Here is a 26,218-nt window from a genome sequence, read left to right as displayed (position 1 = left end):
GAAATAAAGTGCCTAATAAATGTAAATGTGCTTACATCTTTTGGCCCAGCTCCTACCTCCCGGCAGCCTCTCCAGGCCCAGAACTTTCTCCAGTCAGCCTCTACAGACCAAGCTCTACAGATGGTGGCCTCTCCAGTATGAGCTCCTGCCCTCCAATGGCACCTGCAGGCCCCAAATGGTCTCCGGTCGGTGGGCTCCTCCATGCCAAGCTTGGGCCTCCCGGCGACCTCTGCAGGCCCAAGTTGTCCTGAAGTCGGCATCTCCCGGGTCTGCCTCCCAGCAAGTAAGCAAGCTCTTTTGGCTCAACTCCTGCCCAGCTCCCAACCGCCTTTGTAGGCCCCGAACTTTCTCCAGCCAAGTTCTTCGGGCCTAATTCCTGCCGCCCGGTGGCCTGTACGGGCCCAGCAATGGTTGGAGAACGGCCTCTGCAGGTCCTGCTCTTGCCTCCCAGGGGCCTCTCCAGGCCCAGCTCTTGCCCCCACGGCAGCCTCCCGGGACCAAGTCCCTGCCTGCCTCCCAGCAGCCGGCGTGCAGCCCAGCTCCTCCCTCACGGTGGCCTGTTGATGCCCATGCCTCTGGTACCCTGCCCAGAGGCATGAGCCCCTGCCACACACTGGCTCCTCCCACGCTGAGAGAGGTCAGTGTGAGCCCTTGCCTCACACCGGCCCCTCCCACGCTGAGAGAGGTCAGCGTGAGCCCTTGCCTCACACCGGCGCCTCCCACACTGAGAGAGGTCAGCATGAGCCCCTTGCCTCACACTGGCCCCTCCCACGCTGAGAGACGTCAGCGTGAGCCCCTTGCCTCACACCGGCGCCTCCCACGCTGAGAGAGGTCGGCGTGAGCCCCTTGCCTCACACCGGCCCCTCCCACGCTGAGAGAGGTCGGCGTGAGCCCTTGCCTCACACCGGCCCCTCCCACGCTGAGAGAGGTCGGCGTGAGCCCTTGCCTCACACTGGCCCCTCCCACGCTGAGAGAGGTCGGCGTGAGCCCTTGCCTCACACCGGCCCCTCCCACGCTGACAGAGGTCGGCCTGAGCCCCTAGCCTCACACCGGCCCCTCCCTCGCTGACAGAGGTCGGCCTGAGCCCCTAGCCTCACACCGGCCCCTCCCTCGCTGACAGAGGTCAGCCTGAGCCCCTAGCCTCACACCGGCCCCTCCCTCGCTGACAGAGGTCAGCGGGAGCCCCTAGCCTCACACCGGCCCCTCCCTCGCTGACAGAGGTCAGCGGGAGCCCCTAGCCTCACACCGGCCCCTCCCAGGCTGACAGAGGTCAGCCTGAGCCCCTAGCCTCACACCTGCCCCTCCCAGGCTGACAGAGGTCAGCCTGAGCCCCTTGCCTCACACCGGCCCCTCCCTCGCTGACAGAGGTCAGCGGGAGGCCCTAGCCTCACAACGGCCCCTCCCAGGCTGACAGAGGTCAGCCTGAGCCCCTTGACTCACACCGGCCCCTCCCACGCTGACAGAGGTCAGCCTGAGCCCCTTGCCTCGCACTGGCCCCTCCCAGGCTGACAGAGGTCAGCGGGAGCCCCTTGCCTGACACCGGCCCCTCCCAGGCTGACAGAGGTCAGCGGGAGCCCCTTGCCTCACAACGGCCCCTCTCACCCTGACAGAGTTCAGCCTGAGCTCCTTGCCTCACACCAGCCCCTCCCACGCTGAGAGAGGTTAGCGTGAGCCCTTGCCTCACACTGGTCCCTCCGACGCTGAGAGAGGTCAGCGTGAGCCCCTTGCCTCACACCGGCCGCTCCCACACTGACAGAGGTCCATGGAAGCCCCTTGCCTCACACTGGCCCCTCCCACGCTGAGAGAGGTCAGCGTGAGCCCTTGCCTCACACTGGCCCCTCCCACGCTGAGAGAGGTCAGCCTGAGCCCCTTGCCTCACACCGGCCCCTCCACACTGACAGGGGTCCATGGAAGCCCCTTGCCTCACACCGGCCGCTCTCACGCTGAGCGAGGTCAGCGTGAGCCCTTGCCTCACACCGGCCCCTCCCACGCTGAGAGAGATCAGTGTGAGCCCCTTGCCTCACACTGGCCCCTCCCACGCTGAGAAAGGTCAGCGTGAGCCCTTGCCTCACACTGGCCCCTCCCACGCTGAGAGAGGTCAGCGTGACCCCCTGCCTCAACAGGCCACCGTGAGGGACGAGCAGGGTCGCACGCGGGCTGCTGGGAGGCAGGCAGGGACTTGGGCCTGGGAGGTCGTGGTGGGGCGAGAGCTGGGCCTGGAGACACCCCTGGGAGGCAACCGCGGGGCCTACAGACTCTGTTCTCCAGCCGGAGCTGGGACTGTTCAGGTACTGGGAGGCGGGATGTGGGTCTGAAGAGCTTGGTTGCAGAAACTTCGGGGTCTACAAACGCAGGCGGGAGCTGAGCCAAAAAAGCTTGTTTGCTGGGAGGCGGGAGATGCAGCCAGGAGAAACAGCTGTGCCTGCAGAGGCCGCCATGCGGGAGGCGGAGGCCGGGCCTCCTCAAATCGGCCTCTCCAGACCCACTTGGAGCCTCCCGGCATCCTCTCCGGGCCCAGCTCTTCCTCCCGGCTGCGTCTCCAGGCCTGACTCTGGCCTCCCAACAACGTCTTTGGACTCAGCTCCTGCCCAGCTCCCAGCAGGCCCAAGTCGTCGTCAAGTCGGCCTGGAATTGGGCCTGGAAGAGCAGCAAGTCGGCCTCCCCGGGCCCAGCTCCGTCCTCTCGGCGGCCTCTCCAGGTGCAAAACTTCCTCGAGTCAGCCTCTCCAGGCCCAGCTCCTCCTGCCTCCCAGTGGCCTCTTTCAGCCCAGACCAGCTCATGGCTCTTGGCGGCCTTCCCAGGCCCCGCTTTTGACTTTTGGTGGCCTCTTCAGGCCCAGAACTTGACCTCCAGTGGGCCTTTGCAGGCCCAGCCTCCTGCCTCTCGAAGGCCTGCATGGGCCTGGACTCACAGCAGACTCACAGCGGACTCTCCATGCCCAGCTAGCTCTTGCCTCATTGTGGCCTCCCGAGTCCAAAGCTCCTGCCTCTCGGCCGCTTCGGCAGGCCCAGCTCCCGCCTGCCAGTGGCCTCTTTAGGCCCAGCTCATTCCTCACAACGGCCTTCCCAGGCCCCGTTTTTCCCTTCCGGCAGCCTCTAGGCCTCTAATTTGTTTATCTTTTGTGTATAAATCCCAAAATATTGAATTTTGGAATATTTCCACCATTATGTAAATATTTTGGTAGGTGATTTATTTGGGGTGAGTTTCTGCAACAAGCCCGAATTTTATATTTTATTTTACTTATTATTTGGTGTTAAACAGGTTTAATGACGGTCATGGCAACTTTTTGGCACAATGAAAAATATCGCCCATGATCAACGTGTTCTGTTCTGGGGAAGGGGGCAAAGGCAGGGTGAATCACTTTCTTAAAAAGTATAGCTCAAGTTGGGAGTACAGAGGGAATGGGGAGAAAACCCTCCCGCTGCCTGTGTCGAAGTGCAGGAGCCCCCACTCCCATACTCACCTGAGTCCAGCCCCCCTCTGCCCCCCGGGTGGCTCAGCCCAGCTCCTGCCTAGGAAAGCCTTAGTGTTGGGAGGGACCCTGATGACTGAGGAGCCTGGTAGCTCCAGGTCGCCCACACTTTCAGGTCTCTTGCACCAGAAGGTGGCAGGATCCATTGGGAGGAAACAGGTCGCCTTGGAAGGCGTCCGTGGGTCCCCATCCCCAGGGGTAGGGGCCATAGGGGGCCCGCTCTGCTGCCTTGACCATACTCCTGGGCTTTGAAGGCTCCTGGGCCCAGTAAGAAGGAGGTGGGTGCCAAGGTTGAGGAGGAAGCAACCGAGTATGTGTAGGGGGAGGACAGGGTGGGACCATAGACTTTGCCAAAAGCTGCAGGTGGGTCGGGGGACCCTGGGGGCTCAGGATCCAGCAAGGGGCGGCAGGAGTAAAGGAGGAAGGAATGACAGGTGCAAATACCTTCCCACCAAAGCCCTTGTTGCCCTCTGGCTCCTCCCCAGAGTTGTCCCCACTCTCAGTCGGTCACCCACTCCTTGAACTTGAGATCAGTGTCAGTGGTGCTAAAGCCATCATCAGCAATGACATCATCACCCCCTCCTCCTCATGGATGACCGTGTGCTCCTCGTCACTCGCTATGTCCTCAGTGGCCATGTGTTGGGAATGAGCATCTCAAGTGGGCAGCAGCAGGGCTGCCCACTGGTCACCTCCCTCACCAGGGGCTGCAAAGTGGCCTGGAGCTCCATACTGAGTAGAAGGCTTTGGGCCAGAGTATGATGCAGTGCCAGACACCACCTGTGTCAGTTCCTGTAGTGCCTGACGGTCTATTTCCCTGCCGTCCAGGCTGTGTACCCCCCTGTGGAAGAAGGCTTGGGCCAGGCTGAGCCAGGTTCCCTGACATTGTGCAGCCGTTCTGCCCCACAGAAGCTGCTCCTTGGTATCCGAGCTCTGGAGTGTTTGGGCTGCAACTGACAGGAGTTCAGAGGACACCCCAGGGGCAGTGGCAGTGCCCGTCTCTGATATGCTCCGCTCCCACGAGCCCTTGTTACACTCTTGCTAGCCCCTGGCTTGTGGGCTTGGCCTCTGAGGTGGACTTCTTTTGTTCCTTGTTGCAAGTGGGCCACCTTCACCTGGAAGGCCAGGTCGTGGTATTTCTGCATCTCATTGGGCCCCAGGGTGTACCACCGCTCGCTCAGCATCTGGCTGACGGTCCGGATATCCTGGTTGGAGTGACCCTGGTGCGCCCTGCCAGGGCCTGGTGCCGCTTGCTGAAGATCATGACCGCCACTCATGGGCCACCGGATGTGGTCCTTGTCCCATTTGTTGGGGCTGCGTCCATCCTTCTCAGAAGATGAGTCCTGTTCCTTGCACAGGGCACTGAGGGACTGGGCGTGACATCATCTGAGTGGTAGAGGCAACTGGGTGTCAGGAGACATGATGGAGAGGAAAGCATCATCATGGTGATTCTCTGTCTCACTGTCCAGCAGAGACTCCCCTGAGGGGCCCAGGGCTCCTCCTCCATGGTGGGAGGTGAGCTTTTACCAGGTTCCACCACCCCCAAAGTGTGTGGGGTTGCGGGCCCTGGGCTTTCAGGGCAGGTGGCTCCAGGGGGCCGCCCAGGGTCAACACTCCCTGTCCCACCTGGTGGATGCTCATGAGCAACAGCTGCCAACTTGGCAGGTTGTTTTCTCTGGTTGGAGGCCACTGAGTGACTGGCAGGTTGCTGGGCCTCGTGTGGCTGCAGGGAGGGGTGAGGAAGGGGATGGAGTACCAGGGGAACATGGCCACAGAGTGACCTTCCACATTCCTCCACACGAACATGCTGACGCCACGGGAGGCCTCACTGAATGCAGGCCTGGGGGCCGAGTACTTGGTCCGGGCAGGGGGTTCCTGGCAGGGGCTCACACCTCGCCCCCTCCTCAGCCAAGGTGGCTTGGGCCCAGAGAAGGGGGGGTTGGAGAGGAGCAGAAGGCCAGGCCTCAAGTTTGTTTTTTTTGTTTGTTTTTTTGTTTTTGAAATGTAGTTTGACTCTTGTCACCCAGGCTGGAGTGCAGTGGCACGATCTCAGTGGCCTTCATACGTGGCTAATTTTTTGTATTTTTACTGGAGGTGGGGTTTTGCCATGTTGGCCAGGCTGATCTTGACCTCCCGACCTCAGGTGATCCACCCACCTCAGCCTCCCAAAATGGGATTACAGGCATGAGCCATTGCTCCCAACTTCATTCATTTTTACCTGAAAAACTCCGTTAAGCATTTTTTTAGGGTAGACCTAGTGGTCCTGAATGCCCTCAGCTTTGTTTGTCGAGGAAGCACGTTATTTCTTTTTTCTTTCTGAAGAACAGCTTTGTCAGACATAGTATTAGTTGCTGGCAGTTTTTTTCTTTCAGCACTTTGAATGTATTATTCGATTCTGTCCTGACCTGCAAAGTTTCTTTAACTTTTGACTATTTGATTATATTGTGACTTGGTGAGTATCTATTTGGTTTGAACCTCTTTAGGAATCTTTAAGCTTCATGGATTTAGATGTCTAAATCTTTCCCATGATTTAGGCAGTTTTCAGCCATTCTTTAAATAAGCTTTCTTCTCCTTTCTCTACTTGCCTTCCCCAACTCCCATAACCTGACAATGGTTTGCCTAATAGTGTCTTGTTGGCTTTCTTTTCTCTGTCTTTTTTTCTTTTTTTTTTGAGACAGAATCATGCTCTGTCACCCAGGCTGGAGTGCAATGTGTGGTCTCGGCTCACTAGGATTTGTGTTAGGGTTTTAGGGTTGTTAGGGTTAGGGTTTTAGGGTTGTTAGGGTTAGGGTTAGGATTTTAGGGTTGTTAGGGTTAGGGTGAGGGTTTTAGGGTTGTTAGGGTTAGGGTTAGGGGTTAGGGTTAGGGTTTAGGGTTATGGTTCGGGTTTGGGTTTGGGTTAGGGTTAGGGTTTAGGGTTAGATTTAGAGTTAGGGTTAGGGTTAGTGTTTAGGGTTATGGTTCGGGTTCGGGTTTGGGTTAGGATTAGGGTTTAGGGTTAGGGTTAGCGTTATTGGTTAGGGTTATGGTTAGGGTTAGTGTTAGGGTTAGGGGTTAGGGTTTTGGGTTAGGGTTAAGGTTATTGGTTAGGGTTAGGGTTCGGGTTTTGGTTCTGGTTGGGGTTGGGGTTTCGGTTCGGGTTAGGGTTAGGGTAATGGTTAGGGGTTAGGGTATAGCGGTTAGGGTTAGGGGTTAGCGGTTAGGGTTTAGGGTTAGGGTTAGGGTTATTGGTTATGGTTACGGTTCGGGATGCGGTTGGGGTTTGGGTTAGGGTTAGGGTTAGGGTTTGGTGTTAGCATTAGGGGTTAGGGGTTAGGGTAGGGGTTAGGAGTTAGCGGTTAGGGTTAGGGTTTTGTGTTAGGTTTAGTGTTAGGGTAGGGTTAGGGTTAAGGTTAGGGTTAAGGCGTTAGGGTTAGCGTTAGGGTTAGGGTTAGATTTCAATTTCTAACCCGTTTTATTTTGTTTTTTTTCTGAGACAGGGTCTCCCTCTGTTGTCCAAGGCTGGAGGGTAGTAGTGTTATCGCAGCTCAACCTTCCAGGCTGAAGCCATCCTCCCACCTCAATCTCCCACGTGGCTTAGACTACAGGTGCTTGACACTATGTCCAACTAATATTTGGAATTTTCGTATACGTGGATTCCAGAGGGGTGACAGCGAAACGTGAGTAAGCATGGATTTTGGTATATGCAGAGATGGGGGGCTGGAACTAATTCTGTATACTGAGGGACGACGACTGTATATGTTTTTACCATTACGCTGTAGGATACATTCTGTTGCATAGCCTTGAAAATAATAATTTTTAATTGAGTGGAATAATAATAATAATAATATTGCTAAAAGTAGCAGCTGGCCAGGTGTGGTGGCTCACACTGGTAATCGCAGCACTTTGGGAGGCTGAGGCAGGAGGATGGCTTGAGGCCAAGAGTTTGCGATAGGCCTTGGAAACAAAGGGAGTCACCATCCCTACAGAAAAATACATGAATTAGCCTAGTGTGGTGGCACGTTCCTGTAGTCCCAGCTACTTGGGAGGCTGAGGTGGGAGGATCACTCGAGCCCAGGGAGGCTGAGACTGCAGTGAGTCATGATCAGGCCTCTGCACTCCAGCCTGGGTGACAGAGTGAGACCCTGTCTCAAAACAACAAAAAAGTAGCAGCTAACGTCAACTGACCTTTTATACCAGGTGCCTATTGATATCATAGTTTAATTTCTTAGAACTGTTTCTTATTTCACTTACCAACTCTGTCTTCAGTTACTCCCAGATCTTTACTGTGTTTGTGCAGATGACCTTTTATTTAGATTGAACTGTCTCCCCAGAAGTAAGATTACTGTGAGTCATGGTGAATGGACATTCTCATTACCCTTGATGTAAATTGACAGGGTTTTGGGTGCCTCCCAGCTATAATCTTAGCACTTTGGGAGGCTAAGAGAGGAGGATTGCTTGAGGCCAAGAGTTGGAGGAGGCAGTATGGCAGTATGGTGAGACCCTGTCTCCATTATTTTAAAAAATTGACAGGCTTTACCCGGGAAGGCTTATACACAATTTAAACACCCCTCATAGTATAAGAAAGTGCCCATTTCACTGCACCTTTGCCAGCACAGTGTATTATAATTTAGTAAGTCATTTTTTGTTTGATTATTTTAAATAGACAAAAGACCTCATGTTACTTTACTTGTCACATTTCAACATCTTTGCTTAGCTTATTAGCTCTATTTCTTTTCTGTCTGTAAACGGTTGTTGTTGTTTTGTTCTTTGAGACAGGGTCTTGCTCTGTCACCAGGCTGGACTGTAGTGGCATAATCATGCCTCACTGCAGCCTTGACCTCCCAGGCTCAAACTTCAGCATTCCGAGTAGCTGGGACTGCAAGTGTGCACCACCACTCCCAGCTAAGGTTTTTCTTCTTTTGGATAGAGACAGGGTCTCACTGTGTTGTCGAGACTGGTCTCTAGCTCCTGGCCTTAAGCAATCCTCCTGCATTAGCTTCTCAAATTGCTGGAATTTCAGGCATGAGCCACCATGCCTGTCCTGGGCTAGTCCTGTATTCTCTAGCGTTCTCTTTACTTTGTGCTAGCCAATCTCTCATTATGCTGTTCACCTGTTATAATGAATAATTCTCCGTATTAAATTTTACCACTTTAAACTTTTGAGTGGTTTATGCTTCCTGATTGGACTCTGACTAATATGTTAGGAAGGGTCCTAGGAGATAAACCCACACCGATGGGATTTGGGCATAGGTTTGGTTTCCCAGGGGGCAGTGCTGAGCTCTTTGCCAGTGGGAAATGGGATGCTGGTGATTTCCAGGAAGTGACCTCACAGTGACTCAAGCTACCACTTACTGTTGATTGTGACGAAATGCCAGCTGAGGCACATGCCTTGGGAGCTAAGTGGTTGCTGCCCTTGACCACTATGAAGACTGGTGTGGGAAGGGTCGCTTTGGATGCACTTGAGCAGGGGTCCCCAACCCCTGAGCCATGGAGCCGTAGGGAGCCACACAGCAGGAGGTGAGTGGTGTCGAGTGAGGGAGTGAGGGAAGCTTCGTCTGTATTTACAGCCACTCCCCTTTGCTCACATTCCCGCCTGAGCTCTACCTTCTCAGATGAGCAGCAGCATTAGATTCTCATAGGAGAACGGACCCTGTTGTGAACCGTGCATGTGAGGGATCTAGGTTGCGCTGTCCTTATGAGAATCTAATACCTATTGATCTGTCACTTTCTCCCATCACGCTCAGGTGGGACCATCCAGTTTCAGGAAAACAAGCTTAACACGCCCACTGATTCTACATTATGGTGAGTTCTATAATTATTTTATTATATATTACAGTGTAATAATGGAAATGAAGTGCCTAATAAATGTTAATGTGCTTAAATCTTTTGGCCCAGCTCCTACCTCCCGGCAGCCTCGCCAGGCCCAGAACTCTCTCCAGTCAGCCTCTACAGACCAAGCTCATGACTCACAATGGCCTATTTAGGCCCATACCCTACCTCACGGCAGTCTCCGCAGATGAGCCTACTGCCTCACAACAGCCTCCACAGGCACAGCTCCATCATTACAATGGCCTCTTTAGACCCAGCTCCTGCCTCCCAGCCTTCTCTCCAGGCCCTGAACGTTCTCCGTAAGTTGAGGTAGCTGGGACTGTAGGTATACATGACGATACTTGGCTAATTTTTAAATTGTTTTGCAGACATGGGGTCTCACTTTGTTGGCCAGGCTGGTGTCAAACTAATGGCCTCAAGTGACCCTTCCACCCCTGCCTCCCATCCTCGAGGTATGTGCCACCACAAGGAGCACTTGTTCAATTTTCTAAAGAAAAAATTTGTAAAGTAAGGCTGTGGGATGATGGCAGGAAGACAAAAGAAAAACAGAAGAATAAGTTAAAATGACTTATTCACACATATTCTTTTGACAGCAAGAAGAACTTTTAGTATATACATTCCTTACAAACAAACGGCAGATAAACAATGTTGTATAGGAACTTCAACACACACTGTACAATATTCCCACTTTGCTGACATAAGTTATGGAAATTTCGTGGTTTACTTGAGTGTCGCTACCAGTATTTTGCTTCTCTGATGATTTTTATCAACTTGCTCATCTGTTAACTTCTCTCCAAAGTATGTGATGTCACGACATACTGCCGCTGCACGAACACGGCCAGTGTCTTCCTATTAAACATGTAGAATGCTTTCCTAATTTCTCTTTTTACTCTCTGTCTTTGTGTTGTGCATTTTCCTTACTTTTATTGTCAGAAACTCCAGAAAGTCCATCGTACTAATTTATCACGATTTGCTTTCTTAACTTATACTTTGCTTATATGGAATTTTGCCCAACAGACCTCATTACAATTTCTAACCTGTTTTATTTTTTTTTTTTTCTGAGACAGGGTCTCCCTCTGTTGTCCAAGGCTGGAGGGTAGTAGTGCTATCGCAGCTGACTGCAGCCTCAACCTTCCAGGCTGAAGCGATCCTCCCATCTCAACCTCCCACGTGGCTGAGACTACAGGTGCTTGCCACTATGCCCAACTAATATTTGGAATTTTCGTATACGTGGATTCCAGAGGGGTGACAGCGAAACGTGAGTAAGCATGGATTTTGGTATATGCAGAGATGGGGGACTGGAACTAATTCTGTATACTGAGGGATGGCGACTGTATATGTTTTTACAATTACGCTGTAGGATACATACTGTTGCATAGCCTTGAAAATAATAATTTTTAATTGAGTGGAATAATAATAATAATATTGCTAAAAGTAGCAGCTGGCCAGGTGTGGTGGCTCACACTGGTAATCGCAACACTTTGGGAGGCTGAGGCAGGAGGATGGCTTGAGGCCAAGAGTTTGCGATAGGCCTTGGAAACAAAGGGGGAGTCACCATCCCTACAGAAAAATACATGAATTAGCCTAGTGTGGTGGCACGTTCCTGTAGTCCCAGCTACTTGGGAGGCTGAGGTGGGAGGATCACTCGAGCCCAGGGAGGCTGAGACTGCAGTGAGTCATGATCAGGCCTCTGCTCTCCAGCCTGGGTGACAGAGTGAGACCCTGTCTGAAAACAACAAAAAAGTAGCAGCTAACATCAACTGACCTTTTATAACAGGTGCCTATTGATATCATAGTTTAATTTCTTAGAACTGTTTCTTATTTCACTTACCAACTCTGTCTTCAGTTATTCCCAGATTTTTACTGTGTTTGTACAGATGACCTTTTATTTAGATTGAACTGTCTCCCCAGAAGTAAGATTACTGTGAGTCATGGTGAATGGACATTCTCATTACCCTTGATGTAAATTGACAGGGTTTTGGGTGCCTCCCAGCTATAATCTTAGCACTTTGGGAGGCTAAGAGAGGAGGATTGCTTGAGGCCAAGAGTTGGAGGAGGCAGTATGGCAGTATGGTGAGACCCTGTCTCCATTATTTTAAAAAATTGACAGGCTTTACCCGGGAAGGCTTATACACAATTTAAACACCCCTCATAGTATAAGAAAGTGCCCATTTCACTGCACCTTTGCCAGCACAGGGTATTATAATTTAGTAAGTCATTTTTTGTTTGATTATTTTAAATAGATAAAAGACCTCATATTACTTTACTTGTCACATTTCAACATCTTTGCTTAGCTTATTAGCTCTATCTCTTTTCTGTCTGTAAACGGTTGTTGTTGTTTTGTTCTTTGAGACAGGGTCTTGCTCTGTCACCAGGCTGGACTGTAGTGGCATAATGATGCCTCGCTGCAGCCTTGACCTCCCAGGCTCAAACTTCAGCATTCCGAGTAGCTGGGAGTACAAGTGTGCACCACCACTCCCAGCTAACTTTTTTCTTCTTTTGGATTGAGACAGGGTCTCACTGTGTTGTCCAGACCGGTCTCTAGCTCCGGGCCTTAAGCAATCCTCCTGCATTAGCTTCTCAAATTGCTGGAATTTCAGGCATGAGCCACCATGCCTGTCCTGGGCTAGTCCTGTATTCTGTAGAGTTCTCTTTACTTTGTGCTAGCCAATGTCTCATTATGCTGTTCACCAGTTATAATGAATAATTCTCCGTATTAAATTTTACCACTTTAAACTTTTGAGTGGTTTATGCTTCCTGATTGGACTCTGACTAATATGTTAGGAAGGGTCCCAGGAGATAAACCCACACCGATGGGATTTGGGCATAGGTTTGGTTTCCCAGGGGGCAGTGCTGAGCTCTTTGCCAGTGGGAAATGGGATGCTGGTGATTTCCAGGAGGTGACCTCACAGTGACTCAAGCTACCACTTACTGTTGATTGTGACGAAATGCCAGCTGAGGCACATGCCTTGGGAGCTAAGTGGTTGCTGCCCTTGACCACTATGAAGACTGGTGTGGGAAGGGTCGCTTTGGATGCACTTGAGCAGGGGTCCCCAACCCCTGAGCCATGGAGCCGTAGGGAGCCACACAGCAGGAGGTGAGTGGTGTCGAGTGAGGGAGTGAGGGAAGCTTCGTCTGTATTTACAGCCACTCCCCTTTGCTCACATTCCCGCCTGAGCTCTACCTTCTCAGATGAGCAGCAGCATTAGATTCTCATAGGAGAACGGACCCTGTTGTGAACCGTGCATGTGAGGGATCTAGGTTGCGCTGTCCTTATGAGAATCTAATACCTATTGATCTGTCACTTTCTCCCATCACGCTCAGGTGGGACCATCCAGTTTCAGGAAAACAAGCTTAACACGCCCACTGATTCTACATTATGGTGAGTTCTATAATTATTTTATTATATATTGGATATATATGTATTTATTATATATATTAATATATTAAATATATTAATATATTAAATATATTGTATGTTGTAATAATGGAAATAAAGTGCCTAATAAATGTAAATGTGCTTACATCTTTTGGCCCAGCTCCTACGTCCCGGCAGCCTCTCCAGGCCCAGAACTTTCTCCAGTCAGCCTCTACAGACCAAGCTCTACAGATGGTGGCCTCTCCAGTATGAGCTCCTGCCCTCCAATGGCACCTGCAGGCCCCAAATGGTCTCCGGTCGGTGGGCTCCTCCATGCCAAGCTTGGGCCTCCCGGCGACCTCTGCAGGCCCAAGTTGTCCTGAAGTCGGCATCTCCCGGGTCTGCCTCCCAGCAAGTAAGCAAGCTCTTTTGGCTCAACTCCTGCCCAGCTCCCAACCGCCTTTGTAGGCCCCGAACTTTCTCCAGCCAAGTTCTTCGGGCCTAATTCCTGCCGCCCGGTGGCCTGTACGGGCCCAGCAATGGTTGGAGAACGGCCTCTGCAGGTCCTGCTCTTGCCTCCCAGGGGCCTCTCCAGGCCCAGCTCTTGCCCCCACGGCAGCCTCCCGGGACCAAGTCCCTGCCTGCCTCCCAGCAGCCGGCGTGCAGCCCAGCTCCTCCCTCACGGTGGCCTGTTGATGCCCATGCCTCTGGTACCCTGCCCAGAGGCATGAGCCCCTGCCACACACTGGCTCCTCCCACGCTGAGAGAGGTCAGTGTGAGCCCTTGCCTCACACCGGCCCCTCCCACGCTGAGAGAGGTCAGCGTGAGCCCTTGCCTCACACCGGCGCCTCCCACACTGAGAGAGGTCAGCATGAGCCCCTTGCCTCACACTGGCCCCTCCCACGCTGAGAGACGTCAGCGTGAGCCCCTTGCCTCACACCGGCGCCTCCCACGCTGAGAGAGGTCGGCGTGAGCCCCTTGCCTCACACCGGCCCCTCCCACGCTGAGAGAGGTCGGCGTGAGCCCTTGCCTCACACCGGCCCCTCCCACGCTGAGAGAGGTCGGCGTGAGCCCTTGCCTCACACCGGCCCCTCCCACGCTGAGAGAGGTCGGCGTGAGCCCTTGCCTCACACCGGCCCCTCCCACGCTGACAGAGGTCGGCCTGAGCCCCTAGCCTCACACCGGCCCCTCCCTCGCTGACAGAGGTCAGCCTGAGCCCCTAGCCTCACACCGGCCCCTCCCTCGCTGACAGAGGTCAGCCTGAGCCCCTAGCCTCACACCGGCCCCTCCCTCGCTGACAGAGGTCAGCGGGAGCCCCTAGCCTCACACCGGCCCCTCCCTCGCTGACAGAGGTCAGCGGGAGCCCCTAGCCTCACACCGGCCCCTCCCAGGCTGACAGAGGTCAGCCTGAGCCCCTAGCCTCACACCTGCCCCTCCCAGGCTGACAGAGGTCAGCCTGAGCCCCTTGCCTCACACCGGCCCCTCCCTCGCTGACAGAGGTCAGCGGGAGGCCCTAGCCTCACAACGGCCCCTCCCAGGCTGACAGAGGTCAGCCTGAGCCCCTTGACTCACACCGGCCCCTCCCACGCTGACAGAGGTCAGCCTGAGCCCCTTGCCTCGCACTGGCCCCTCCCAGGCTGACAGAGGTCAGCGGGAGCCCCTTGCCTGACACCGGCCCCTCCCAGGCTGACAGAGGTCAGCGGGAGCCCCTTGCCTCACAACGGCCCCTCTCACCCTGACAGAGTTCAGCCTGAGCTCCTTGCCTCACACCAGCCCCTCCCACGCTGAGAGAGGTTAGCGTGAGCCCTTGCCTCACACTGGTCCCTCCGACGCTGAGAGAGGTCAGCGTGAGCCCCTTGCCTCACACCGGCCGCTCCCACACTGACAGAGGTCCATGGAAGCCCCTTGCCTCACACTGGCCCCTCCCACGCTGAGAGAGGTCAGCGTGAGCCCTTGCCTCACACTGGCCCCTCCCACGCTGAGAGAGGTCAGCCTGAGCCCCTTGCCTCACACCGGCCCCTCCACACTGACAGGGGTCCATGGAAGCCCCTTGCCTCACACCGGCCGCTCTCACGCTGAGCGAGGTCAGCGTGAGCCCTTGCCTCACACCGGCCCCTCCCACGCTGAGAGAGATCAGTGTGAGCCCCTTGCCTCACACTGGCCCCTCCCACGCTGAGAAAGGTCAGCGTGAGCCCTTGCCTCACACTGGCCCCTCCCACGCTGAGAGAGGTCAGCGTGACCCCCTGCCTCAACAGGCCACCGTGAGGGACGAGCAGGGTCGCACGCGGGCTGCTGGGAGGCAGGCAGGGACTTGGGCCTGGGAGGTCGTGGTGGGGCGAGAGCTGGGCCTGGAGACACCCCTGGGAGGCAACCGCGGGGCCTACAGACTCTGTTCTCCAGCCGGAGCTGGGACTGTTCAGGTACTGGGAGGCGGGATGTGGGTCTGAAGAGCTTGGTTGCAGAAACTTCGGGGTCTACAAACGCAGGCGGGAGCTGAGCCAAAAAAGCTTGTTTGCTGGGAGGCGGGAGATGCAGCCAGGAGAAACAGCTGTGCCTGCAGAGGCCGCCATGCGGGAGGCGGAGGCCGGGCCTCCTCAAATCGGCCTCTCCAGACCCACTTGGAGCCTCCCGGCATCCTCTCCGGGCCCAGCTCTTCCTCCCGGCTGCGTCTCCAGGCCTGACTCTGGCCTCCCAACAACGTCTTTGGACTCAGCTCCTGCCCAGCTCCCAGCAGGCCCAAGTCGTCGTCAAGTCGGCCTGGAATTGGGCCTGGAAGAGCAGCAAGTCGGCCTCCCCGGGCCCAGCTCCGTCCTCTCGGCGGCCTCTCCAGGTGCAAAACTTCCTCGAGTCAGCCTCTCCAGGCCCAGCTCCTCCTGCCTCCCAGTGGCCTCTTTCAGCCCAGACCAGCTCATGGCTCTTGGCGGCCTTCCCAGGCCCCGCTTTTGACTTTTGGTGGCCTCTTCAGGCCCAGAACTTGACCTCCAGTGGGCCTTTGCAGGCCCAGCCTCCTGCCTCTCGAAGGCCTGCATGGGCCTGGACTCACAGCAGACTCACAGCGGACTCTCCATGCCCAGCTAGCTCTTGCCTCATTGTGGCCTCCCGAGTCCAAAGCTCCTGCCTCTCGGCCGCTTCGGCAGGCCCAGCTCCCGCCTGCCAGTGGCCTCTTTAGGCCCAGCTCATTCCTCACAACGGCCTTCCCAGGCCCCGTTTTTCCCTTCCGGCAGCCTCTAGGCCTCTAATTTGTTTATCTTTTGTGTATAAATCCCAAAATATTGAATTTTGGAATATTTCCACCATTATGTAAATATTTTGGTAGGTGATTTATTTGGGGTGAGTTTCTGCAACAAGCCCGAATTTTATATTTTATTTTACTTATTATTTGGTGTTAAACAGGTTTAATGACGGTCATGGCAACTTTTTGGCACAATGAAAAATATCGCCCATGATCAACGTGTTCTGTTCTGGGGAAGGGGGCAAAGGCAGGGTGAATCACTTTCTTAAAAAGTATAGCTCAAGTTGGGAGTACAGAGGGAATGGGGAGAAAACCCTCCCGCTGCCTGTGTCGAAGTGCAGGAGCCCCCACTCCCATACTCACCTGAGTCCAGCCCCCCTCTGCCCCCCGGGTGGCTCAGCCCAGCTCCTGCCTAGGAAAGCCTTAGTGTTGGGAGGGACCCTGATGACTGAGGAGCCTGGTAGCTCCAGGTCGCCCACACTTTCAGGTCTCTTGCACCAGAAGGTGGCAGGATCCATTGGGAGGAAACAGGTCGCCTTGGAAGGCGTCCGTGGGTCCCCATCCCCAGGGGTAGGGGCCATAGGGGGCCCGCTCTGCTGCCTTGACCATACTCCTGGGCTTTGAAGGCTCCTGGGCCCAGTAAGAAGGAGGTGGGTGCCAAGGTTGAGGAGGAAGCAACCGAGTATGTGTAGGGGGAGGACAGGGTGGGACCATAGACTTTGCCAAAAGCTGCAGGTGGGTCGGGGGACCCTGGGGGCTCAGGATCCAGCAAGGGGCGGCAGGAGTAAAGGAGGAAGGAATGACAGGTGCAAATACCTTCCCACCAAAGCCCTTGTTGCCCTCTGGCTCCTCCCCAGAGTTGTCCCCACTCTCAGTCGGTCACCCACTCCTTGAACTTGAGATCAGTGTCAGTGGTGCTAAAGCCATCATCAGCAATGACATCATCACCCCCTCCTCCTCATGGATGACTGTGTGCTCCTCGTCACTCGCTATGTCCTCAGTGGCCATGTGTTGGGAATGAGCATCTCAAGTGGGCAGCAGCAGGGCTGCCCACTGGTCACCTCCCTCACCAGGGGCTGCAAAGTGGCCTGGAGCTCCATACTGAGTAGAAGGCTTTGGGCCAGAGTATGATGCAGTGCCAGACACCACCTGTGTCAGTTCCTGTAGTGCCTGACGGTCTATTTCCCTGCCGTCCAGGCTGTGTACCCCCCTGTGGAAGAAGGCTTGGGCCAGGCTGAGCCAGGTTCCCTGACATTGTGCAGCCGTTCTGCCCCACAGAAGCTGCTCCTTGGTATCCGAGCTCTGGAGTGTTTGGGCTGCAACTGACAGGAGTTCAGAGGACACCCCAGGGGCAGTGGCAGTGCCCGTCTCTGATATGCTCCGCTCCCACGAGCCCTTGTTACACTCTTGCTAGCCCCTGGCTTGTGGGCTTGGCCTCTGAGGTGGACTTCTTTTGTTCCTTGTTGCAAGTGGGCCACCTTCACCTGGAAGGCCAGGTCGTGGTATTTCTGCATCTCATTGGGCCCCAGGGTGTACCACCGCTCGCTCAGCATCTGGCTGACGGTCCGGATATCCTGGTTGGAGTGACCCTGGTGCGCCCTGCCAGGGCCTGGTGCCGCTTGCTGAAGATCATGACCGCCACTCATGGGCCACCGGATGTGGTCCTTGTCCCATTTGTTGGGGCTGCGTCCATCCTTCTCAGAAGATGAGTCCTGTTCCTTGCACAGGGCACTGAGGGACTGGGCGTGACATCATCTGAGTGGTAGAGGCAACTGGGTGTCAGGAGACATGATGGAGAGGAAAGCATCATCATGGTGATTCTCTGTCTCACTGTCCAGCAGAGACTCCCCTGAGGGGCCCAGGGCTCCTCCTCCATGGTGGGAGGTGAGCTTTTACCAGGTTCCACCACCCCCAAAGTGTGTGGGGTTGCGGGCCCTGGGCTTTCAGGGCAGGTGGCTCCAGGGGGCCGCCCAGGGTCAACACTCCCTGTCCCACCTGGTGGATGCTCATGAGCAACAGCTGCCAACTTGGCAGGTTGTTTTCTCTGGTTGGAGGCCACTGAGTGACTGGCAGGTTGCTGGGCCTCGTGTGGCTGCAGGGAGGGGTGAGGAAGGGGATGGAGTACCAGGGGAACATGGCCACAGAGTGACCTTCCACATTCCTCCACACGAACATGCTGACGCCACGGGAGGCCTCACTGAATGCAGGCCTGGGGGCCGAGTACTTGGTCCGGGCAGGGGGTTCCTGGCAGGGGCTCACACCTCGCCCCCTCCTCAGCCAAGGTGGCTTGGGCCCAGAGAAGGGGGGGTTGGAGAGGAGCAGAAGGCCAGGCCTCAAGTTTGTTTTTTTTGTTTGTTTTTTTGTTTTTGAAATGTAGTTTGACTCTTGTCACCCAGGCTGGAGTGCAGTGGCACGATCTCAGTGGCCTTCATACGTGGCTAATTTTTTGTATTTTTACTGGAGGTGGGGTTTTGCCATGTTGGCCAGGCTGATCTTGACCTCCCGACCTCAGGTGATCCACCCACCTCAGCCTCCCAAAATGGGATTACAGGCATGAGCCATTGCTCCCAACTTCATTCATTTTTACCTGAAAAACTCCGTTAAGCATTTTTTTAGGGTAGACCTAGTGGTCCTGAATGCCCTCAGCTTTGTTTGTCGAGGAAGCACGTTATTTCTTTTTTCTTTCTGAAGAACAGCTTTGTCAGACATAGTATTAGTTGCTGGCAGTTTTTTTCTTTCAGCACTTTGAATGTATTATTCGATTCTGTCCTGACCTGCAAAGTTTCTTTAACTTTTGACTATTTGATTATATTGTGACTTGGTGAGTATCTATTTGGTTTGAACCTCTTTAGGAATCTTTAAGCTTCATGGATTTAGATGTCTAAATCTTTCCCATGATTTAGGCAGTTTTCAGCCATTCTTTAAATAAGCTTTCTTCTCCTTTCTCTACTTGCCTTCCCCAACTCCCATAACCTGACAATGGTTTGCCTAATAGTGTCTTGTTGGCTTTCTTTTCTCTGTCTTTTTTTCTTTTTTTTTTTGAGACAGAATCATGCTCTGTCACCCAGGCTGGAGTGCAATGTGTGGTCTCGGCTCACTAGGATTTGTGTTAGGGTTTTAGGGTTGTTAGGGTTAGGGTTTTAGGGTTGTTAGGGTTAGGGTTTTAGGGTTGTTAGGGTTAGGGTTAGGATTTTAGGGTTGTTAGGGTTAGGGTGAGGGTTTTAGGGTTGTTAGGGTTAGGGTTAGGGGTTAGGGTTAGGGTTTAGGGTTATGGTTCGGGTTTGGGTTTGGGTTAGGGTTAGGGTTTAGGGTTAGATTTAGAGTTAGGGTTAGGGTTAGTGTTTAGGGTTATGGTTCGGGTTCGGGTTTGGGTTAGGATTAGGGTTTAGGGTTAGGGTTAGCGTTATTGGTTAGGGTTATGGTTAGGGTTAGTGTTAGGGTTAGGGGTTAGGGTTTTGGGTTAGGGTTAAGGTTATTGGTTAGGGTTAGGGTTCGGGTTTTGGTTCTGGTTGGGGTTGGGGTTTCGGTTCGGGTTAGGGTTAGGGTAAGGGTTAGGGGTTAGGGTATAGCGGTTAGGGTTAGGGGTTAGCGGTTAGGGTTTAGGGTTAGGGTTAGGGTTATTGGTTATGGTTACGGTTCGGGATGCGGTTGGGGTTTGGGTTAGGGTTAGGGTTAGGGTTTGGTGTTAGCATTAGGGGTTAGGGGTTAGGGTAGGGGTTATGAGTTAGCGGTTAGGGTTAGGGTTTTGTGTTAGGTTTAGTGTTAGGGTAGGGTTAGGGTTAAGGTTAGGGTTAAGGCGTTAGGGTTAGCGTTAGGGTTAGGGTTAGATTTCAATTTCTAACCCGTTTTATTTTGTTTTTTTTCTGAGACAGGGTCTCCCTCTGTTGTCCAAGGCTGGAGGGTAGTAGTGTTATCGCAGCTCAACCTTCCAGGCTGAAGCCATCCTCCCACCTCAATCTCCCACGTGGCTTAGACTACAGGTGCTTGACACTATGTCCAACTAATATTTGGAATTTTCGTATACGTGGATTCCAGAGGGGTGACAGCGAAACGTGAGTAAGCATGGATTTTGGTATATGCAGAGATGGGGGGCTGGAACTAATTCTGTATACTGAGGGACGACGACTGTATATGTTTTTACCATTACGCTGTAGGATACATTCTGTTGCATAGCCTTGAAAATAATAATTTTTAATTGAGTGGAATAATAATAATAATAATATTGCTAAAAGTAGCAGCTGGCCAGGTGTGGTGGCTCACACTGGTAATCGCAGCACTTTGGGAGGCTGAGGCAGGAGGATGGCTTGAGGCCAAGAGTTTGCGATAGGCCTTGGAAACAAAGGGAGTCACCATCCCTACAGAAAAATACATGAATTAGCCTAGTGTGGTGGCACGTTCCTGTAGTCCCAGCTACTTGGGAGGCTGAGGTGGGAGGATCACTCGAGCCCAGGGAGGCTGAGACTGCAGTGAGTCATGATCAGGCCTCTGCACTCCAGCCTGGGTGACAGAGTGAGACCCTGTCTCAAAACAACAAAAAAGTAGCAGCTAACGTCAACTGACCTTTTATACCAGGTGCCTATTGATATCATAGTTTAATTTCTTAGAACTGTTTCTTATTTCACTTACCAACTCTGTCTTCAGTTACTCCCAGATCTTTACTGTGTTTGTGCAGATGACCTTTTATTTAGATTGAACTGTCTCCCCAGAAGTAAGATTACTGTGAGTCATGGTGAATGGACATTCTCATTACCCTTGATGTAAATTGACAGGGTTTTGGGTGCCTCCCAGCTATAATCTTAGCACTTTGGGAGGCTAAGAGAGGAGGATTGCTTGAGGCCAAGAGTTGGAGGAGGCAGTATGGCAGTATGGTGAGACCCTGTCTCCATTATTTTAAAAAATTGACAGGCTTTACCCGGGAAGGCTTATACACAATTTAAACACCCCTCATAGTATAAGAAAGTGCCCATTTCACTGCACCTTTGCCAGCACAGTGTATTATAATTTAGTAAGTCATTTTTTGTTTGATTATTTTAAATAGACAAAAGACCTCATGTTACTTTACTTGTCACATTTCAACATCTTTGCTTAGCTTATTAGCTCTATTTCTTTTCTGTCTGTAAACGGTTGTTGTTGTTTTGTTCTTTGAGACAGGGTCTTGCTCTGTCACCAGGCTGGACTGTAGTGGCATAATCATGCCTCACTGCAGCCTTGACCTCCCAGGCTCAAACTTCAGCATTCCGAGTAGCTGGGACTGCAAGTGTGCACCACCACTCCCAGCTAAGGTTTTTCTTCTTTTGGATAGAGACAGGGTCTCACTGTGTTGTCGAGACTGGTCTCTAGCTCCTGGCCTTAAGCAATCCTCCTGCATTAGCTTCTCAAATTGCTGGAATTTCAGGCATGAGCCACCATGCCTGTCCTGGGCTAGTCCTGTATTCTCTAGCGTTCTCTTTACTTTGTGCTAGCCAATCTCTCATTATGCTGTTCACCTGTTATAATGAATAATTCTCCGTATTAAATTTTACCACTTTAAACTTTTGAGTGGTTTATGCTTCCTGATTGGACTCTGACTAATATGTTAGGAAGGGTCCCAGGAGATATAACCACACAGATGGGATTTGGGCATAGGTTTGGTTTCCCAGGGGGCAGTGCTGATCTCTTTGCCAGTGGGAAATGGGATGCTGGTGATTTCCAGTAGGTGACCTCACAGTGACTGAAGCTTCCACTTACTGTTGATTGTGACGAAATGCCAGCTGAGGCACATGCCTTGGGAGCTAAGTGGTTGCTGCCCTTGACCACTATGAAGACTGTTTTGGGAAGGGTCGCTTTGGATGCACTTGAGGAGGTGTCTCCAACCCCTGAGCCATGGAGCCGTAAGGAGCCACACAGCAGGAGGTGAGTGGTGTCGAGTGAGGGAGTGAGGGAAGCTTCATCTTTATGTATAGCCACTCCCCTTTGCTCACATTCCCACCTGAGCTCTACCTTCTCAGATGAGCAGCAGCATTAGATTCTCATAGGAGAATGCACCCTGTTGTGAACCGTGCATGTGAGGGATCTAGGTTGCGCTGTCCTTATGAGAATCTAATACCTATTGATCTGTCACTTTCTCCCATCACGCTCAGGTGGGACCATCCAGTTTCAGGAAAACAAGCTTAACACGCCCACTGATTCTACATTATGGTGAGTTCTATAATTATTTTATTATATATTGGATATATATGTATTTATTATATATATTAATATATTAAATATATTGTATGTTGTAATAATGGAAATAAAGTGCCTAATAAATGTAAATGTGCTTACATCTTTTGGCCCAGCTCCTACGTCCCGGCAGCCTCTCCAGGCCCAGAACTTTCTCCAGTCAGCCTCTACAGACCAAGCTCTACAGACGGTGGCCGCTCCAGGATGAGCTTCTGCCCTCCAATGGCACCTGCAGGCCCCAAATGGTCTCCCGTCGGTGGGCTCCTCCACGCCAAGCTTGGGCCTCCCGGCGACCTCTGCAGGCCCAAGTTGTCCTGAAGTCGGCATCTCCCGGGTCTGCCTCCCAGCAAGTAAGCAAGCTCTTTTGGCTCAACTCCTGCCCAGCTCCCAACCGCCTTTGTAGGCCCCGAACTTTCTCCAGCCAAGTTCTTCGGGCCTAAGTCCTGCCACCTGGTGGCCTGTACGGGCCCAGCAATGGTTGGAGAACGGCCTCTGCAGGTCCTGCTCTTGCCTCCCACGGGCCTCTCCAGGCCCAGCTCTTGCCCCCACGGCAGCCTCCCGGGACCAAGTCCCTGCCTGCCTCCCAGCAGCCGGCGTGCAGCCCAGCTCCTCCCTCACGGTGGCCTGTTGGTGCCCATGCCTCTGGTACCCTGCCCAGAGGCATGAGCCCCTGCCACACACTGGCTCCTCCCACGCTGAGAGAGGTCAGTGTGAGCCCTTGCCTCACACCGGCCCCTCCCACGCTGAGAGAGGTCAGCGTGAGCCCTTGCCTCACACCGGCCCCTCCCACACTGAGAGAGGTCAGCGTGAGCCCTTGCCTCACACCGGCCCCTCCCACGCTGAGAGAGGTCAGCGTGAGCCCCTTACCTCACACCGGCCCCTCCCACGCTGAGAGACGTCAGCGTGAGCCCCTTGCCTCACACCGGCCCCTCCCACACTGAGAGGTGTCAGCGTGAGCCCCTTGCCTCACACCATCCCCTCCCATGCTGAGAGAGGTCGGCGTGAGCCCTTGCCTCACACCGGCCCCTCCCACGCTGACAGAGGTCAGCCTGAGCCCCTTGCCTCACACCGGCCCCTCCCACGCTGACAGAGGTCCATGGGAGCTCCTTGCCTCACACCGGCCCCTCCCACGCTGAGAGAGGTCAGCGTGAGCCCCTGCCTCAACAGGCTACCGTGAGGGAGGAGCAGGGTCACACGCGGGCTGCTGGGAGGCAGGCAGGGACTTGGGCCTGGGAGGTCGTGGTGGGGCGAGAGCTCGGCCTGGAGACACCCCTGGGAGGCAACAGCGGGGCCTGCAGACTCTGTTCTCCAGCCGGAGCTGGGACTGTTCAGGTACTGGGAGGCGGGATGTGGGTCTGAAGAGCTTGGTTGCAGAAACTTCGGGGTCTACAAATGCAGGCAGGAGCTGAGCCAAAAAAGCTTGTTTGCTGGGAGGCGGGAGATGCAGCCAGGAGGACCAGCTGTGCCTTCAGATGCCGCTATGCGGGAGGCAGAGGCCGGGCCTCCTCAAGTCAGCCTCTCCAGACCCACTTGCAGCCTCCCGGCGTCCTCTCCGGGCCCAGCTCTTCCTCCCGGCTGCATCTCCAGGCCTGACTCTGGCCTCCCAACAACGTCTTTGGACTCAGCTCCTGCCCAGCTCCCAGCGGCCCTGGTAGGCCCACCACTTCCCGAAGCCAAGCTCCCCAGTCCCAGCTCAGGCCTCACGGTGGCCTCTCCAGGCTCAGCTTCTGCCCTCCGATGGCATGTGCAGGCCCCCAACGGCCTCCGGTCTGTGGGCTCCTCTAGGCCCAGCTTGGGCCTCCCGGCGGCCTCTGCAGGCCCAAATTGTCCCGAAGTCGGCCTCTCCAGGCCCAGCTCCGGCCTCCTGGCAGCCTCTGCAGGCCCAAGTCGTCGTCAAGTCGGCCTGGAATTGGGCCTGGAAGAGCAGCAAGTCGGCCTCCCCGGGCCCAGCTCCGTCCTCTCGGTGGCCTCTCCAGGTGCAAAACTTCCTCGAGTCAGCCTCTCCAGGCCCAGCTCCTCCTGCCTCCCAGTGGCCTCTTTCAGCCCAGACCAGCTCATGGCTCTTGGCGGCCTTCCCAGGCCCCGCTTTTGACTTTTGGTGGCCTCTTCAGGCCCAGAACTTGACCTCCAGTGGGCCTTTGCAGGCCCAGCCTCCTGCCTCTCGAAGGCCTGCATGGGCCTGGACTCACAGCAGACTCACAGCGGACTCTCCATGCCCAGCTAGCTCTTGCCTCATTGCGGCCTCCCGAGTCCAAAGCTCCTGCCTCTCGGCCGCTTCGGCAGGCCCAGCTCCCGCCTGCCAGTGGCCTCTTTAGGCCCAGCTCATTCCTCACAACGGCCTTCCCAGGCCCCGTTTTTCCCTTCCGGCAGCCTCTTGGCCTCTAATTTGTTTATCTTTTGTGTATAAATCCCAAAATATTAAATTTTGGAATATTTCCACCATTATGTAAATGTTTTGGTAGGTGATTTATTTGGGGTGAGTTTCTGCAACAAGCCCGAATTTTATATTTTATTTTACTTATTATTTGGTGTTAAACAGGTTTAATGACGGTCATGGCAACTTTTTGGCACAATGAAAAATATCGCCCATGATCAACGTGTTCTGTTCTGGGGAAGGGGGCAAAGGCAGGGTGAATCACTTTCTTAAAAAGTATAGCTCAAGTTGGGAGTACAGAGGGAATGGGGAGAAAACCCTCCCGCTGCCTGTGTCGAAGTGCAGGAGCCCCCACCCCCATACTCACCTTAGTCCAGCCCCTCTGGGGAAAGAAGGGGTGCATGAACTCCCCCTAGTCCACAGGCACCTCTCTGTGGCCCAAGGCCCTGTTCACACTCCATCTTGTAGCCCCGACAGGAGCTATTTTCTGAAAAGTGAAAAGCTCTGAAGGTCCCACAATTCATGGTATGTACAGGGGCTTGGAGGAGGGAAACTGCCCAGCTTTCCCCCGGCACAGCTGCAGGGGTAGGGGGTATAGATAAGAGGAGCAGGCCTTGGCCAGGCGTGGTGGCTCACGCCTGTAATCCCAGCACTTTGGGAGGTGGAGGCAGGCGGATCACGATGTCAGGAGATCAAAATCAGCCTGGCCAAGATGATGAAGCCCCGTCTGTACTAAAAATACAAAAATTATCTGGACGTGGTAGCGTGCACCTGTAATCCTAGCTACCCGGAAGGCTGAGGCAGTAGAATGGCGTGAACCCGGCAGGAAGACGTTGCAGTGAGTCAAGATCGCACCACTGCACTCCAGCCTGGGCGACAGAGCAAGACTCTGTCTCAAAAAAAAAAAAAAAAAAGAGAAAAAAAGGCAGGCCTTATTCCGTCCCAAACTGAAAGGATTAAATGGCTTTACCTGGGAGAAGATAACCATCCTGCCCTCCATTGCTACCCCCGCATACTGTCCATGTTCTCAGGGGGTACCGTGAGTCCTGGGATCTTCTTTGGGGTCGCCCACCTGCCTGTGGTAGTTACGCAGACCCCCAGGTGTTGAGGCAGGGCTGGGGTGTCCCCTTCCAGCCAGGCTGTCAAGGCCCCAACTCTGGGGCAGAGGCATTGGCAGGGCAGCCAGGGTTGCAACAGAGCCTGAGCAGGGTGAGGTGGGGTTAGGCAGGGCTGGGAGTCATGGCAGGGGCAGCAGCAGTGGACCCGCTATGCACACATCTTCTTCTCCAAGGTTTGTGTGCAGAACATCCTGCCCATGCTGCCCCAGCAGCTTCAGTTGGCACCTGCCCCAGTCCAGCCTCTGGGACCCATGCAGCAGCTCCCAGCGGCCCTGCACCCACCACCAGCATCCGTTTCACCTGCAGTTGAAGATCCGTGAGGTGCCCAGAAGATCATTCAGTCATCAGTCCCACGGAGCAGCCCGCGAGGCTGAGGCTCCTCCCACTGGACTGCACCGCAACTGGCACCACTGCTGCCCCTGCCCCTACTCTCAGCCTCACGTGACTCTCGGGCAGAGGCAGTGGTGGGGCAGCCAGGGCAGTGTCAAGAGTCTGAGCCAGGTGAGGTGCGGTCAGGACCCCCACAGGGCTGGGAGTCAGGGCAGGGGCAGAACAAACCTTGGAGGGGAAGATGTGTGCCTAGTGGGCCTGGAGGGCAGCTGTGGCCTAGTGGACGGGAAGAAGCAGTGGGCCTGGAAGAGCTGCATGATCAGGG

The 26,218-nt window shown here is 54.1% G+C and overlaps 1 protein-coding gene and 3 pseudogenes across 14 annotated transcripts in view; 2 read left to right on the top strand and 2 right to left on the bottom strand.

The window, feature by feature from the left end:
- LOC101148918 (limb region 1 protein homolog) overlaps positions 1–24,522 on the top strand; it is a 155,946-nt gene extending 131,424 nt beyond the window's left edge. For 8 of the 14 annotated variants that reach the window (XM_063706889.1, XM_063706902.1, XM_063706903.1 and 5 more), the window contains 8 exons: positions 50–9,253; positions 9,347–9,579; positions 10,348–10,538; positions 12,605–12,662; positions 12,820–18,691; positions 19,743–19,922; positions 21,990–22,047; positions 22,188–24,522. The gene's annotated coding sequence lies outside the window, so the exon portion shown is untranslated. Of the gene's footprint in view, positions 1–49; positions 9,254–9,346; positions 9,580–10,347; positions 10,543–12,604; positions 12,663–12,819; positions 18,692–19,742; positions 19,923–21,562; positions 21,763–21,989; positions 22,048–22,187 lie in introns of all 14 variants that reach the window. The other 6 variants (XM_063706885.1, XM_063706899.1, XM_063706898.1 and 3 more) reach the window with 6 other exon arrangements.
- On the bottom strand, positions 3,460–5,287 carry LOC134758604 (protein capicua homolog; annotated as a pseudogene).
- LOC134756431 (protein capicua homolog) lies at positions 16,230–18,057 on the bottom strand (annotated as a pseudogene).
- Positions 23,513–24,663, top strand: LOC129532323 (putative uncharacterized protein FLJ44672; annotated as a pseudogene).
- Positions 24,664–26,218: the final 1,555 nt, after the last annotated feature.

This window comes from Gorilla gorilla, chromosome 1 (assembly GCF_029281585.2).
Source record: "Gorilla gorilla gorilla isolate KB3781 chromosome 1, NHGRI_mGorGor1-v2.1_pri, whole genome shotgun sequence".
NCBI classification, from domain to species: Eukaryota; Metazoa; Chordata; class Mammalia; order Primates; family Hominidae; genus Gorilla; species Gorilla gorilla.
The sequence above is the reverse complement of the archived record's forward strand: the minus strand, read 5'-3'. Positions and strand labels throughout refer to the sequence as shown.